This window comes from Mus caroli, unplaced genomic scaffold (genome assembly GCF_978045245.1).
Source record: "Mus caroli unplaced genomic scaffold, Mus_caroli_1 scaffold_15, whole genome shotgun sequence".
Taxonomy (NCBI): Eukaryota; Metazoa; Chordata; class Mammalia; order Rodentia; family Muridae; genus Mus; species Mus caroli.
This window is the reverse complement of record NW_028227270.1, coordinates 111515752-111533566: the sequence shown is the minus strand read 5'-3', so window position 1 is coordinate 111533566 and position 17815 is coordinate 111515752. Positions and strand designations below refer to the sequence as shown.

The window sequence follows — 17815 nt, the reverse complement described above, 5'->3', positions numbered from 1 at the left end:
CATATAAGAAAAATTCTTAGAGTCTCTGCTTTAATACAAGAAGCTAAGAGTTTGAATCTTTCAGTGTATATTGTTTCCTAAGTGGAAAGTATTTTATTAGCTAATGCCTCGCAAGGGAAGTTTACTTTAAATCCTTGCTCCCACACAAGGAGCTTTTAAGTTCTGGGGAGTAGTTGTTGCTCCAGAAAATATTCAGAGGCAGTATCTTTTTATTATTTGTGGTTTTAGTTATACTATAAAATTGTGGTACAGAAAATTTAGAACAAAAAATTGATTTGCTTCAAAATTTTATTTTCAAAAGCTTCCAGGAGATGTTAGTTGGCTAAGACCTCACCTTAAGCTCACCCCAAGAGAACTTAAGCTTTTGTTAGGTGCTATTAAGTGAGACGCAAATTAACTGGCAAAGAACAAAAGGCTTTGCAGAAAATAAAGAAACCTTTTATAATTGTTATCAATTATAATCAATGGTAATTAAATATCAGCTGTGCCTACAGCAATTCTTTGGCAAGAGAAAACATTATTGTAAAGTCATTTTTCTTCTCCTCCTGGCCGACCGTTGGCCCACGTGGAGCCGGCTGGCTGCTGGTGAAAGAACCTAGTGGGGAAACCCCCACTCAATTCCTGGTTCAGCTCGCACCCAAGAATCACGAACAGACGGCCAACTTGATGTAAGAACACAAGGTAGTTTAATGACAGAGCTCCAGGCCAACACATATCTCCCGCAGGAGACAGAAGTGTCGACCACATGGTGGAGCCATAATGGCGGAGCTCCGGGTTGAAACGTATCTCACGAAGGAGACAGTGGTTTTGACCCCGAGGCTTGGAAGCTAGGGACTTTTATAGAAAAGGGGTGGGGTCAGGGGAGGAATTGGAGCAGTTTTACATGATTGGTCCATTTAAACATCAACAGACTGTCAGAAGGGCGGGAGATAGGGAGGCATTGGCCAGTCAGGACATGTAATGACGGGCCTGCCCGGGCATGTCCTGGCCTGCTCTGCTATGTTCTCAGCCCCAGGTTTCAAAGCTCACAAACAACTCTTTGGGCTATTTGACATACATTACATGAATCACAGGTCTCAAGTTTTATTTCCTTTCATTCCCCTCTTCTTCTACTAAGTAATTCTAATCTTAGAATTTTAGAAGTCTATATCTCTATGTGGAGAATGGAAATCATAAGAACAAAAACAGAATAAGAAGGTATAGTAAACAGAACTGGGCAGGGACCCTTTTTGTGAGGCTTGAGGGTCTGGGCATGATGTAGGTGTACGTGGATCAGATCTCTGGCTGGAACTGGTGAGATGTCTTTTGTGGTACCCGGCTCATTCGCTGTAGCCAATTGTGACCAGCCTTCTTTCTGTACCACCTGCAAGCTTTTTAACTTAGCATACAGATTATTCTTACAACAACATATAGGTTTAGACACATCATTTAAGACAGTGATGAACATGGGAGCCCCATAAAGGATCTTAAAAAGAGTAAGGCTGAATCAAAAGGGAGTATTTCTAGTTCTAAATAGGGCAAGGGGAAGGAGCACCAAGTCTGCACCAGTCTCTTTTAGAATTCTATTTATCTTTTCTACCTGTCCTGAGCTTTGGAGCTTGTATGCACAATGTAACTTTTAATTAATCGCTAATATCTTGGCCAGTCCCTGATTTACCTGGGCAACAAAGGCAGGTCTATTACCTCGGGAAGATTTCTTTTAGGATCTTCTTAGCTATTACATTGGTTGTCTCAGTCCTGGTAGGAAAAGCTTCTATCCATTTTGAAACGGTGTCTATAAACACTAAATACTTGTTGCCATATCTAGCTGGCTTAATGTTTGTTAATTTTATCTCATCATAGCACAGGCCTTGTAGCTTTTGACTATTTCTTTTGCCAAGTCAGAGAGTCTTGTAACATAGTAGTCAAAGGACCTAACCACACCTTTTAATTTCTTGGTCCCCAGGTGGGTCAGGCAATGTCTATAACTTGATAGTGCTCAGGGGTGTATCTAAAGCTGGTCTCTTTGACATAATAATCTTTAGGCTCCTTGACTGCCAGGATCATTGCTCTTTGGGCCACATGTTTGGCGGTTAGATTTGCCATCTGATTTCCTTTAGCCACAGCATCTTAGGTCCTTATCTGCAGATGTCAACAGCCCTCTTTGTATCAAAGTCACAAGTTCAGCTTTTTGGGCCTACGTCCCTTTAGGGAGGCTGCTGGCCTAGATCACTTGCTTTCTGTCCACCACCATACTGTTGTTCCCGCCTTCTGCTTACCTTCAACCTAGAGGCTACTGCTATCAGTGTACCAGCTCAAACTCTCAGGCCAAGGCTGATCTGATCCTTCAGATCATTTTAAGTACCAGTTTCTTTTGCCAGAATGTCAGCGTAGTGATGAGTAGGTGCAGTCTTAGGCAGTAGTGTCGCTTGAGGACAGCAGGTGGAGCGAAGGTCACTCGTTTAATCAACAAAAAGCTCTGATGTGTCACAGGAGCGTTGGCTGTCATCCATCAGTCAGGGGGCTTTCAGATAATGCTTTTGAGAGCATGGGGTGCCACTACAGTTATTTGTTGTCTCAGAGTGAGCTTATTAGCATCCTTGACAAGCAGAGCTATGGCAGCAATAGCTTTTAGGCAAGAAAACCACCCGCTGGCAACAGGGTCTAACTTCTTGGATAGGTAAGCCACTGGCCTTTTTCAAAGTCTCAAAGTCTGAGTAAGGATTCCTCTGGCGACCCGTGATCTCTCTTCAGACAAGGCTAAGGCTGAGGCCGTAAGTAGGGCCTTTTTAAAGGCTTTCTGGTGATCTGGGGTCCACACAAACACTTCCCCTTCCTTGGTTAGGGGCTACAACGGGCAGCTAAGGTCACCAACCCAGGTATCCAAAGCCTGCAGAAGCCAGCGGTGCCCAAGAATTTTTTTACTTGCCTTGGTGTAGTTGCAATCTTTTTCTGGCTTTTTTTAACCACTGTTTCTCACCTTGAAGGGTGTATCCCAAGAAGTAACTTTAATCTGACACAGCTGAGCCTTTTTAGCTTCTGTTGCCCAGGTTTCTAGGTCCTGTCTTTTTCTTTCTCTCCTACCACTGTAGCCAAGATTTTAGTCAAATTTCTCTCTTGTCTACGATCCCTCTTGTCTTCTCTTTCTTCTGCCTCTCGCCTCTCTCTCTCTCTCTCTCTTTCTCTCTCTCTCTCTGTCTTTCTCTCTCTCTCTCCTCTTGTTATATGCCTTTTCTGCCTCTTACTTATTGGTTCTTCTCTAAATATTTTTCATTTGGGGTATCTCTCTCATCTCGGACTTCTCTAATCTCTTTCATCTCTACTTTCACTGTCATCTATCTCTCCTGAGTCTGCTGAAGCTTTGCTTTTACTTACAGTCTAAGCTCACCTTTTTCTAGACCTCTATACACATTTGTCAGAGCCTGGTGATTAGACTAGTAGGTGCTCCTTACCTGGGAAAGAAGTTTTAAGTGGGCAGATGTCTCTCTCGTTGGTTAGTAGCTTAGGGCGGGGCTTCCCTACAAGAGAAAACTCGTGGAGCAGGGAAGGGAAGGCAGCTCTCACAGCTGGCTGTACCGGGCCAACTCGGGGAGTGGTAAAGGCGGCGGAGTCGGCGACTCTAGTTGGTCCTAGGAAGCCAGGAGGGGCCGGCATGGGGGCCCCGTGGGCCTCGTCCCTCTTTCTTTTCTTGCCCATTCCACAGGAGGTGAATCCGTGGGGGGGGGGCAGACATCCTGGGGAAACCTCCGCATTAGTGTTCCCCCCTGGGCCACAGTTTCCCACGTGGCGCCTCCCCTCGGCCTGTGCGTGCCACTGCCACCGAAGCTGGAAGTTCTCAGTCCGGCCCTGTGGCTGTATGTGGCCAGTTTTTCTTAACTATTATTGACAAATCTGTCCTAACGTTAGTCTAAGTCCACAGTCGGCACCACACACACAGTCTGTCCCATGACGAAAACCACAAACAAAAACAAGACAGTAACACAAAAACAAGACAGCAACAAATAAAAGACACCAGTATCTAAGCACACTCGTTCCTCACTATGCCAGATGTAAAACCAAGGCACGAGGTGGGACTTGAACCCACGATCTCAGAACCCTAAAACCAAAGCACGAGGTGGGACTCGAACCCACGATCTCGCAACCCTAAAGACAAGGCATGAGGTGGGACTCGAACCCACGATCTCGCAACCCTAAAACCAAGGCACGAGATGGGACTTGAACCCACGATCTCGCAACCCTAAAACCAAGTCACGAAATCACAAACCAAGACACATATTCACAAACCAAGACACAAATTTAGTGGTGCCACACTTAGACAACAGACAACATGTAAGACGCACACAAACAAACGTACCTCCAAGGAGTCTTTCGGGGTTCCTGGGTGTCACGCAGATCTCAGTGGGACCTCCAAATGAAAGAACCTAGTGGGGAAATCCCCACTCAATTCCTCAGCCCCAGGTTTCAAAGCTCACAAACAACTCTTTGGGCTATTTGACATACATTACATGAATCACAGGTCTCAAGTTTTATTTCCTTTCACTGGCTGCTTTGGGGCGGTGCCATGGCATACACAGCTTTCCCTGAGCAGTGGTGGCACCGGAGGCTGCCAGAAAGCGGGCGCCTTTGTAGTGAACTCAGGGGAGGGCAGCGCTCACCATTGCCCCCATGAGCCTCTGCCTGACCCAACCAGGGGTAGCCGTATTTTTCCCACCAAGACTCAGGGTGCTCTACCGCCCTTGCTCAGGCTTCCTGGCCTACAACAGATTGGGCCACCTCAGCCTCTTCAGCCTGGGAGAAGGGCCTGAGACGGGCGAGGCAGAGGTGGTGTTCACCTCAAAGCACAGTTTTAACATCCTATTAAGGCTGCTGTGGTGGTAATAAAGAATTGTAAGATATATTCATATATTTTAGAAAACCTATAACAAAAATTGTGTCTTAAGAACCTATGTGTCAAGCCGGGCGTGGTGGCGCACGCCTTTAATCCCAGCACTCGGGAGGCAGAGGCAGGCGGATTTCTGAGTTCGAGGCCAGCCTGGTCTACAAAGTGAGTGCCAGGACAGCCAGGCTACACAGAGAAACCCTGTCTCGAAAAACCAAAAAAAAAAAAAAAAAAAAAAAGAACCTATGTGTCTGTTCCTTGTTCAAAACAACAATTAATTTGATTATTACAGAATATTAATATTTGATCTATTGCATACAATCATTTTAAATAAAAATGACAATCATTATCCAAAGATAAGTTAAAAAATAGTTCTTATGCAAGCTTTTGTATCTTCTATAAATTCATGCATGCATGCATCCCAATTATTGTGTTTAAAAACAGCCCTTTAATGGGAGAAAAGTATATGTGAATTGGATCACACGTTTATTCTTTTGAGTTTTCTCCTGCTTCAGCACAGATAATTAAATTGTGTGCTTTAAATGGTGTTTTAAAATGTTGAATAATCAAGCTTTAATTTGTATCTTTATTAATACACACACACACACAAACACACACATATATCAGAGCTTACAATTGCTTAAAATTGTTCATCCCGCACTTCTGGTTTGACCAGCACAGGGGTAGCTAGGGTGCAGGGTCGGCTGACACCCGCCAGCTACCCACAACACCCGCCACAGGATCTTGAGACTTCTGGTGAGTGGAACACAGCTTCTGCTCCAGTCCAATCCCCTGGGACCTGAGACTGCTTTGGTTGGGGAGGCAGAAAACTGGCCTGAGTAGGGCCACAAGCCTCTTCCGGTCTGACCAGCACCGGGGTAGCTAGGGCGCAGGGTCGGCTGACACCCGCCAGCTACCCACAACACCCGCCACGGGATCTTAAGACTTCTGGTGAGTGGAACACAGCGTCTGCTCCAATCTTTAAACAGTGACAACGATAACAACTAACCCCAGAGATTACCAGATGGCGAAAGGTAAACGTAATAATCTTACTAACAGAAACCAAGACCACTCACCATCATCAGAACCCAGCACTCCCACTTCGCCCAGTCCAGGGCACCCCAACACACCGGAGAAGCTAGACCCGGATCTAAAAGCATATCTCATGATGATGGTAGAAGACATCAAGAAGGACTTTAATAACATACTTAAAGAAATACAGGAGAACACTGCTATACAGGTAGAAGACATTAAAGAGGAAGCACAAAAATCCCTTAAAGAATTGCAGGAGAACACTGCTAAACAGGTAGAAGACATTAAAGAGGAAGCACAAAAATCCATTAAAGAATTGCAGGAGAACACTGCTAAACAGGTAGAAGACATTAAAGAGGAAGCACAAAAATCCATTAAAGAATTGCAGGAAAACCAAACCAAACAGGTGATGGAATTGAATAAAACCATCCAAGACCTAAAAAGGGAAGTAGAAACAATGAAGAAAACCCAAATTGAGGCAACACTGGAGATAGAAACACTAGGAAAGAAATCTGGAACCATAGATACGAGCATCAGCAACAGAATACAAGAGATGGAAGAGAGAATCTCAGGTGCAGAAGACTCCATAGAAAACATCGGCATCACAATCAAAGAAAATACAAAATCCAAAAAGATCCTAACTCAAAGTATCCAGGAAATCCAGGACAAAATGAGAAGACCAAACCTACGGATAATAGGAGTAGATGAGAATGAAGATTTTCAACTCAAAGGACCAGCAAATATATTCAACAAAATTATAGAAGAAAACTTCCCAAACCTAAAGAAAGAGATGCCCATGAACATACAAGAAGCCTACAGAACTCCAAATAGACTGGACCAGAAAAGAAATTCCTTCCGACACATAATAATCAGAACAACAAATGCACTAAATAAAGATAGAATACTAAAAGCAGTAAGGGAAAAAGGTCAAGTAACGTATAAAGGCAAGCCTATCAGAATTACACCGGATTTTTCACCAGAGACTATGAAAGCCAGAAGGGCCTGGACAGATGTTATACAGAAACTAAGAGATAACAATTTCCAGCCCAGGGTACTATACCCAGCCAAACTCTCAATTACCATAGATGGAGAAACCAAAGTATTCCACGACAAAACCAAACTCACACATTATCTTTCCACCAATCCAGCCCTTCAAAGGATAATAACAGAAAAAAAACAATACAAGGACGGAAACCACGTCCTAGAAAAAGCAAGAAGGTAATCCCTCAACAAACCTAAAAGAAGACAGCCACAAGAACAGAACACCAACTCAAACAACAAAAATAAAAGGAAGCAACAATTACTTCTCCCTAATATCTCTTAATATCAATGGACTCAACTCCCCAATAAAAAGACATAGACTAACAGACTGGCTACACAAACAAGACCCAACATTTTGCTGCTTACAGGAAACTCATCTCAGAGAAAAAGATAGACACTACCTCAGAATGAAAGGCTGGAAAACAATTTTCCAAGCAAATGGTAGGAAGAAACAAGCTGGAGTAGCCATTATAATATCTGATAAGATTGACTTCCAACCCAAAGTCATCAAAAAAGACAAGGAAGGGCACTTCATTCTCATCAAAGGTAAAATCCTCCAAGAGGAACTATCAATTCTGAATATCTATGCTCCAAATACAAGGGCAGCCACATTCATTAAAGATACTTTAGTAAAGCTCAAAGCACACAATGCACCTCACACAATAATAGTGGGAGACTTCAACACACCACTTTCACCAATGAACAGATCATGGAAGCAGAAACTAAACAGGGACACAGTGAAACTAACAGAGGTTATGAAACAAATGGATCTGACAGATATCTACAGAACATTTTATCCTAAAACAAAAGGATATACCTTCTTCTCAGCACCTCATGGTACCTTCTCCAAAATTGACCACATAATTGGTCACAAAACAAGCCTCAACATATACAAAAATATTGAAATTGTCCTATGCATCATATCAGATCACCATGGACTAAGACTGATCTTCAATAACAAAATAAGTAATAGAAAGCCAACACACACGTGGAAACTAAACAACACTCTTCTCAATGATACCTTGCTCAAGGAAGGAATAAAGAAAGAAATTAAGGACTTTCTGGAGTTTAATGAAAATGAAGCCACAACATACCCAAACTTATGGGACACATTGAAAGCATTTCTAAGAGGAAAACTCATAGCTCTGAGTGCCTCCAAAAAGAAACTAGAGAGAGCACACATTAGCAGCTTGACAACACACCTAAAAGCTCTAGAACGAAAGGAAGCAAATTCACCCAAGAGGAGTAGATGGCAAGAAATAATCAAACTCAGGGGTGAAATCAACCAAGTGGAAAAAAGAAGAACAATTCAAAGAATCAACCAATCAAGGAGCTGGTTCTTTGAGAAAATCAACAAGATAGATAAACGCTTAGCCAGACTCACTAGAGGGCATAGGGAAAGTATTCTAATTAACAAAATCAGAAATGAAAAGGAAGACATAACAACAGACCCTGAAGAAAACCAAAACACCATCAGATCCTTCTACAAAAGGCTATACTCAACAAAACTGGAGAACCTGGATGAAATGGACAAGTTTCTAGACAGATACCAGGTACCAAAGTTAAATCAAGATCAGGTTAATGATCTAAACAGTCCCATATCCCCTAAAGAAATAGAAGCAGTCATTAATAGTCTCCCAACCAAGAAAAGCCCAGGACCAGATGTGTTTAGTGCAGAGTTCTATCAAACCTTCAAAGAAGATCTAATCCCAGTTCTTCACAAACTATTCCACAAAATAGAATCAGAAGGTACTCTACCCAACTCATTCTATAAAGCCACAATTACTCTGATACTTAAACCACATAAAGACCCAACAAAAATAGAGAACTTCAGACCAATTTCCCTTATGAATATTGATGCAAAAATCCTCAATAAAGTTTTCGCTAACCGAATTCAAGAACACATCAAAACAATCATCCATCCTGACCAAGTAGGTTTCATCCCAGGGATGCAAGGATGGTTCAATATACGAAAATCCATCAATGTAATCCATTATATAAACAAACTCAAAGACAAAATCCACATGATCATCTCGTTAGATGCTGAAAAAGCATTTGACAAGATCCAACACCCATTCATGATAAAAGTCTTGGAAAGATCAGGAATTCAAGGCCCATACCTAACCATGATAAAAGCAATATACAGCAAACCAGTAGCCAACATCAAAGTAAATGATGAGAAGCTGGAAGCAATCCCACTAAAATCAGGGACTAGACAAGGCTGCCCACTCTCTCGCTACCTATTCAACATTGTACTTGAAGTCCTAGCCAGAGCAATTAGACAACAAAAGGAGATCAAGGGGATACAAATCAGAAAAGAAGAAGTCAAAATATCGCTTTTTGCAGATGATATGATAGTATACATAAGTGACCCTAAAAATTCCACCAGAGAACTCCTAAGCCTGATAAATAGCTTCGGTGAAGTAGCTGGATATAAAATTAACTCAAGCAAGTCAATGGCCTTTCTGTACACAAAGAATAAACAGGCAGAGAAGGAAATTAGGGAAACAACACCCTTCTCAATAATCACAAACAATATAAAATACCTTGGCATAACTCTAACTAAGGAAGTGAAAGATCTGTATGACAAGAACTTCAAGTCCCTGAAGAAAGAAATTAAAGAAGATCTCAGAAGATGGAAAGACCTCCCATGCTCATGGATTGGTAGAATCAACATTGTAAAAATGGCTATCTTACCAAAAGCAATCTACAGATTCAATGCAATCCCCATCAAAATTCCAACTCAATTCTTCAACGAATTAGAAAGGGCAATCTGCAAATTCATCTGGAACAACAAAAAACCTAGGATAGCAAAAACTCTTCTCAAGGATAAAAGAACCTCTGGTGGAATCACCATGCCTGACCTAAAGCTGTACTACAGAGCAATTGTGATAAAAAACTGCATGGTACTGGTATAACGACAGACAAGTAGACCAATGGAACAGAATTGAAGACCCTGAGATCAACCCACATACCTATGGTCACTTGATCTTTGACAAGGGAGCAAAAACCATCCAGTGGAAAAAAGACAGCATTTTCAACAAATGGTGCTGGCACAACTGGCGGTTATCATGTAGAAAAATGTGAATTGATCCATTCCTATCTCCTTGTACCAAGGTCAAATCTAAGTGGATTAAGGAACTCCACATAAAACCAGAGACACTGAAACTTATAGAGGAGAAAGTAGGGAAAAGCCTCGAAGATATGGGTACAGGGGAAAAATTCCTGAATAGAACAGCAAAGGCTTGTGCTGTAAGATCGAGAATCGATAAATGGGACCTCATAAAGTTGCAAAGCTTCTGCAAGGCAAAAGACACCGTCAATAAGACAAAAAGACCACCAACAGATTGGGAAAGGATCTTTACCTATCCTAAATTACATAGGGGTCTAATATCCAATATATATAAAGAACTCAAGAAGGTGGACTCCAGAAAATCAAATAACCCCGTTAAAAAATGGGGCTCAGAACTGAACAAAGAATTCTCACCTGAGGAATACCGAATGGCAGAGAAGCACCTGAAAAAATGTTCAACATCCTTAATCATCAGGGAAATGCAACTCAAAACAACCCTGAGATTCCACCTCACACCAGTCAGAATGGCTAAGATCAAAAATTCAGGTGACAGCAGATGCTGGCGAGGATGTGGAGAAAGAGGAACACTCCTTCATTGTTGGTGGGATTGCAAGCTGGTACAACCACTCTGGAAATCAGTTTGGCGGTTCCTCAGAAAATTGGACATAATACTACCAGAGGATCCAGCAATACCTCTCCTGGGCATATATCCAGATGTTCCAACCGGTAAGAAGGACACATGCTCCACTATGTTCATAGCAGCCTTATTTATAATAGCCAGAAGCTGGAAAGAATCCAGATTCCCCTCAACAGAGGAATGGATACAGAAAATGTGGTACATTTACACAATGGAGTACTACTCAGCTATTAAAAGGAATGAATTTATGAAATTCCTAGGCAAATGGATGGATCTGGAGGGCATCATCCTGAGTGAGGTAACATATTCACAAAGGAACTCACACAATATGTACTCACTGATAAGTGGATATTAGCCCAAAAACTTAGGATACCCAAGATATAAGAAACAATTTGTTAAACGCATGAAACTCAAGAAGAACGAAGACCAAAGTGTGGACACTGTGCCCCTTCTTGGAATTGGGAACAAAACACCCATGGAAAGATTTACAGAGATAAAGTTTGAGCTGTGAAGAAAGGACGGACCATCTAAAGACTGCCATACCCAGAGATTCATCCCATAATCAGCTTCCAAACGCTGACACCATTGCATACACTAGCAAGATTTTGCTGAAAGGACCCAGATATAGCTGTCTCTTGTGAGGCCATGCTGGGGCCTAGCAAACACAGAAGTGGATGCTCACAGTCAGCTATTGGATGGATCACAGGGCCCCCAATGGAGGAGCTAGAGAAAATACCCAAGGAGCTAAAGGGAACTGCAACCTCATAGGTGGAACATTATTATGAACTAACCAGTACCCCAGAGCTCTTGACTCTAGCTGCATTTGTATCAAAAGATGGCCTAGTCGGCCATCACTGGAAAGAGAGGCCCACTGGACTTGCCAACTTTACATGCCCCAGTACAGGGGAATGCCAGGGCCAAGGGGTGGGGGTGGGTGGGTGGGGGACTGGGGGGGGAGTGTATTCGGGACTTTTTGGATAGCATTGGAAATGTAATTGAGGAAAATACCTAATTAAAAAAATTGTTCATCCATCAGATGCTATTAATTCTCAAGCTTGCAATTGCTTATGCAACTCATAAGAAAAATTACAGTTCTTTTAAGAAGACCGTTTTTGGACAATTAAGAATTTGTCCTGGGTTGCCTTGAAAAGACCCCCACGATTTGCTTTTGTGTTATAGAGGTTTACATAAAGCTTTAGCTGATAAGGATTACAGATAGCTCCTGAAAGGATACAAACTCAGGATCCTTATAATTATTTGGGTTTTAGACTTACTAATCAAGCTGTTTTTCCCCAGAAGATAGTTATTCCCAGAGACAACTTAAGGACTTTGAATGATTTTCAAAAATTGTTAGGTGATATTAATTGGCTTCATCCCTATTTAAAGCTTACTACAGGGGAGTTGAAACCTTTATTTGATATTCTTAAAGGGAGTTCTGATCCTACGTCTCCTAGATCTTTATCATCAGAAGGATTGCTGGCCTTACAACAAGTGGAAAAAGCTATTGAAAACCAATTTGTCACTTATATAGATTACTCTTTGCCTTTACATCTGTTAATTTTTAATACAATTCATGTGCCTACAGGATTGTTATGGCAAAAGTCTCCTCTAATGTGGATACATTCGAGGATTTCTCCTAAACATAATATCTTGCCATATTATGAAGCAGTAGCTAAGATGATTATCCTTGGAAGGAAGCAGGCACTAACTTATTTTGGCAAAGAGCCAGATATTATTGTTCAGCCTTATCCCGTAGGTCAAGACACGTGGCTGAAACAGCACAGTACAGATTGGTTGCTTGCTCAAATAGGTTTTAAAGGAACTATAGACAGCCACTACCCTCAAGATAGGTTGATAAAATTTTTGAATGTGCATGAGGTGATATTTCCTAATATGACCTCTTTACAACCCTTGCACAATGGTGTTCTGGTGTTTACTGATGGCTCCTCTAAAGGGTGAGCTGGATATCTTATCAACAAGTAATCATAAAGACTACTGGCCTCTCAGCTCAATTAGCAGAACTGACAGCAGTACTGAATGTCTTTCAGTCTGTGAATGAGGCTTTTAATATTTTACTGATAGTTTATATGTTGCACAATCGGTACCCTTATTGGAGACCTGTGGTACGTTTAACTTTAATACACCAGCAGGACCCTTGTTTTCACAATTGCAAAACATCATTCTTGCCCGAAAACATCCATTCTATATTGGCTACATACGATCTCATTCTGGTCTTCCTGGACCTTTAGCTGAAGGCAATGATTGCATTGATAGAGCACTAATAGGAGAAGCCTTAATTTCACCTCCTGTTGCTTTGGCCAAACGTGATCATAAAATATTTCATCTCTCAACCCATACCTTAAGGCTCCGACATAAGATCTCTAAGGAGCAGGCAAGAGTGATTGTAAAACAATGTCCTAAATGTATTACATTATCTCCAGTGCTACATTTAGGAGTTAATCCACGAGGTCTTATACCTAATCATATTTGGCAAATGGATGTAACTCATTATGCGGAATTTGGAAAATTAAAATATATACATGTTTGTATTGACACTTGTTCAGGATTTCTTTTTGCTTCTCTGCCTCTAGAAATGTAATTGATCATTGACTACAAGCCTTTAATGCTATAGGATTGCTTAAATTTATTAAGACGGATAATGGGCCATACTATTCTAGCAAAAAACTTACTTCATTTTGTAAAGAATTTGGCATCAAACATAAAACTGGAATTCCTTATAGCCCCATGGGACAAGGAATAGTTGAACATGCTCATCGCACTTTTAAAAATTAGCTATATAATCTTGTTCTTTATATATTCAAAACAGTAATGGTTTAACATAATATTTTGGTATTTTTGGAGAATGTGCATGTCAAATTGTAAAAAATTTGCTCTTGGTGTCCTCAGTTCCTATCTGTTTCCACATAATGGTGTTAATTCTTGAGGACCTATACTTAATTGCTGCAAATGAATGCTCTTATTTCTGATTAATAAATAACTTATGCACATGTGACTATTAATGTCTTTTCAAGCTTTCTAGTTACAACCACTCTTCAAGAGAAACAATTGAAAGTATAATTAGTCACTGCCCTTGTTATATTAATACTGAGTATAACAGTCAAGCATTTGAAATGTTTTCTCAACAATTTATTAATTCTCAAAGACACTACCGTGGAACTTAAAAAACTCTTCTTCTTAAAAAACAAAGGAAGGGGGAAATTATATCCCCATGCACATTATTTAATATATCCCCGTGCACATTATTTAAATCATACTTTTATTTTAAGAATTTTGAAATTTGTATGTCTAAGAACTTAATAAATGCCTCATAGTATCTTAAAAACCAGACATAATCATGTCTAGGTGAGATGAAAAGGATCTACTTATTGGCATAAGGCTTGATCCTGAAAAGCTACCTTATTGGGAAAAGGAAAAGTGTAGGTTCTCTTCACAGAAAGCTGCAGAAGTATGACGGCTAATTCATGTGACAAGCTGACAGGTGAGTTTGCTGACTGTAGTGACAAGAAAGCTGAATTGGGTATATGTTTTTGACCCACCTTTGTTTGCCATTTTCCCGGTTTGGACAAGCTAGGCTGCCTTGCTTGTTGTCACCTGCAGCTGGTTCCAGGCTCCAAGGATGAACTGGCGGGAATGGGTCTCCCCACCACCTTTATAAGCGCATTTGCCATTAAACATTTGAGCCTTGATCAGGAACCTTGTCTTGGCTCCATTTTTCTCTCGACCGTCTTGTTTCCCCTCTCTTTTCAGCCCCGGCTTGCCTCCCAGGTGTACAGGTGTACCCGTTTCTTGTGAGCCGAAGGCTGGCTCTCAACAAGAAGAGGCATTAGATCTCCTAGAACTAGTGTTGCTAATGGTTTTGAGCTACCACGTGACTGGGTGTTGGGAACAGAAGTGAGACCTTCTGGAAGAGCAGTGCTCACTCTTAACTGCTGAACCATCTCCCCCAGCTCCTAACATAACCACATTTAAATATTAAAGTTGGCAGTGCCTCATTATCTCTGCATGACTCCACTAACAATAAATACATATTGAATGGATGTATGTACTAAAACATTGGGGCTAGTAGATCTTAAATTTTACTTGGAACTTCAGATTGCCTGACAACCAGTGTTTGTTCTTAAGTTCTTTGCTTTTATTTTATACTCATATATATATATATATACACACACACACACAGCATTCTGTAATCCCTCACTCACTATTTGGTAATAATAGAACATATATGTAGAAAAATTAAAAATATTTTGTATGGTGTGCTGTTGAGCATTCTGTCCACTTAACAAAACTTCAATCATTGGAGAAGAAGGAAGTTCAGTTGAGAAAATGGCTCCATAATAAGATCTGTAGGGCATTTTTAAAATTAGTGATTGATGGGGAGGACCCAGCCCATTGTGAGTTGAACTACTGCTGGGCTGGTGATCCTAGGTAGCATAAGAAAGCAGGCTGAGCAAGCCATGAGGAGCAAGCCAGTAAGCAGCACCCCTCCATGACTTGTGCATCAGCTCCTGCCTCCCAAGTTCCTGCCCTGATTTCCTTCAGTAATGAAAACTAGTTCAGAAGCATACGCCAAATAAACCCTTTCCTCCCTGAGTTGCTTTGGTTGTGGTGTTTCACTGTAGCAATAAAAACCTGAAGTAGCCTATATGTACTTGATCTCTGGTTTAAATGACTTGCCCTGTGACTGTGTAGACTCTTGAGTAGTCTTTCCTTTTCTAAGCTCAGCCCTTGAACCAGCAGGATTATTTGGAAGCTTGTTTGCAATGCAAACTCTTAGTTGGAAGGCTGAGCCTTCTTGGGGGAAAACAACAACTACAAACCCTTGGAAGGATTTGGTGCAGGGTGTTGTCAGTGCAGACTGCATGAGCAGGCCTGGCAGAGCTGAGAGAATCTGCTGCCTAAAGTCATATGTGCCCCTGCTTGGGTCACTTTCTGGAGCTTAGTGCTTCAGCGTGTGTGCCTGTTGGGTATGTGTGTGTGTGTTTGTGTGTGTGGTGTGTTTCTGTTTGTGTGTGTATGTCCATGTACTTGCTAGTTTATGTGTTTATGTACATGCAGGGATTGTGTGTGTACAAGAGAGCCCACAGGAAAGTGAGTGCTGTCCTCACACACACCACCCAACTTCTGTGAGCAGGATCTCTCACTGTCTCATCAGTCAGGCTACACTGAGTAAGCAGTAAACCCCAGGGATCGTCCTGTCTTTGCCACAGTACTGTGATTGATTATTGATTACAGCAAAATGATTTCACTGATTATTTCCCTGGAGAGTGGCATGTGCCACAGCACGCATAGCAAGGTCAGAGGACAGTTGCAGCGTTGATTGTCTCCCTCCATCTTACCACTCAGCTTGCCAGCCTTGCCTCACAAGTGCTTCTTAGCAGTAAAGCCTACTCACCTGGTGCTGAACCTTATATTTGTGCCCGAGTTGTGAGGATCAAGACCAAGAAAGGTCAGTGATGACAGCACAGATAACTTCTTGACTCTGCCAGGAGTCAGCAGGATATAGGCACTGAGTCTAAACTTGGTAAGATACAAGTCGGGATATGACAGAGGAGAGATCCTAATGGCAGAAGCCCTCCATTCCAACTGAATAATTCTTCCCTGAAATCCTGTGAATTTGTTATTGGAGCAATCACCCCAGGACTGTAGGCCAGAGAATACTCAGTCAAGGATGAGGTAATTTTCACATGTTTTTTATTTATTGCTGAGAAAATGACCTAATGCAATATGGTAGCAGACGGCAAAGAATTTAACAAGCAATTTTTTTTTTTTTTTTTTTGAGTGGCAGCACTGAGGTTTATTGGAGCATCCTAATACAGACGCTGGGGCTTGCCCATGGTGCTCTTGATGTACAGAACCCACATACATTTTGCCAGTTTTTCTTGAGCAAGGACACCAAGAATTTGACAGCCAGATGAATGTTATAGACTAGCTCAACATCGGTCATCTTCATGTGGCCGACAGCAACGGCCAGACACGGCAACTTCTTCATCTGGAACTTGATTGTAGATTTCACCTCATCCATTTTGGCCACCATGTTTTCATCGTGTGTCAGCAGGGAGGGGAACTTGCCAGCCTTGTTTAGGCCTGGGCCCAGGATACGTGGGATCTGCTTAATCAGAGACTCGAAGGCCAAAAAGGCATCATACTTCTTGGCCAGCTTCTTGACCAACTTCTTGTTCTTGTTAAGCTTCTTGAGCGCCTCGATGTCCATGTAGGGGATATACATGGCCTTGACTTCATCACAATGCTGCTGGTCTCCCAGAATGCACATCGAGAACTTGGGGCGTCGGGTGGACTTAAGCCTGACGGTGCCCGAGAAACGTTTGTCCTTCTAAGAGTCTTAGTTCTTCAGGCTGATCTGCAGCTCCACCATCTCCAGAAACTTGTGGCGCTTGCGCTGGTTCCTGTGCAGGACTTCCCGCACCGCCTGCAACAGGGCGCCGCGTGAGACTTTGCTGCTCATGGCTGCAGCTGCCGCAGAAACCCGAAAGGAAGTTAACAAGCAATTTATTTAGTAACAAGAAATTTAAAAAGTTTTTTCAATAGTCAAAGAAAATTTAGAGTAGTCACAATATCTTTATTTTATTTTATTTTATTTTATTTTATTTTATTTTATTATAGTTAGTTTAGAACTGTCCTGAAGTCCAAGTGTTGATGCTGATGTAGGAGAGATGGTACATAATTTAGGTGACTAGATCATCAGGTCTCTAATGTAGCAACATTGGTAAATCTATTGAATTCATAGTTAATTGGCTCTAAGGAGGTGGCACCTATGTGGGCTATGTCTGTGAGGATATAATCTCTCTGTGCATCTCTCTTCCCCTCTCTTCTTCCTTGCCAACATGATCTTTTCTCTGCTTCTCTGTTTCCTCTTTCTGCTGGGAGATAGGTAGCATTCTTAGCTCCAGCTTCTGCCTCACTGGTTTCTGTCTGACCTTAGGCCTGAAAGAATTGAGTCACACAATCCCAGTTGAGATTTCGATACACTCTTTCTTCCTTTTCTAAGTCTATTCCCCAGGTGTTTTTTCACAGTTCTAGAAGGCTGCCTAACAAGTTGATGACTCAAGTATTTGCATTCAGTGTTTTCATGATATTTATGTATTAAAGATAGTTTGGAATAAACATTATTTGTTTATATAATGTAGACATAGCA

General features: G+C 41.6%; 1 pseudogene; it reads right to left on the bottom strand.

The window, feature by feature from the left end:
- Window positions 1-16428: 16428 nt before the first annotated feature.
- Window positions 16429-17125, bottom strand: LOC110287766 (large ribosomal subunit protein uL1 pseudogene; annotated as a pseudogene).
- Between the last annotated feature and the right edge of the window lie 690 nt (window positions 17126-17815).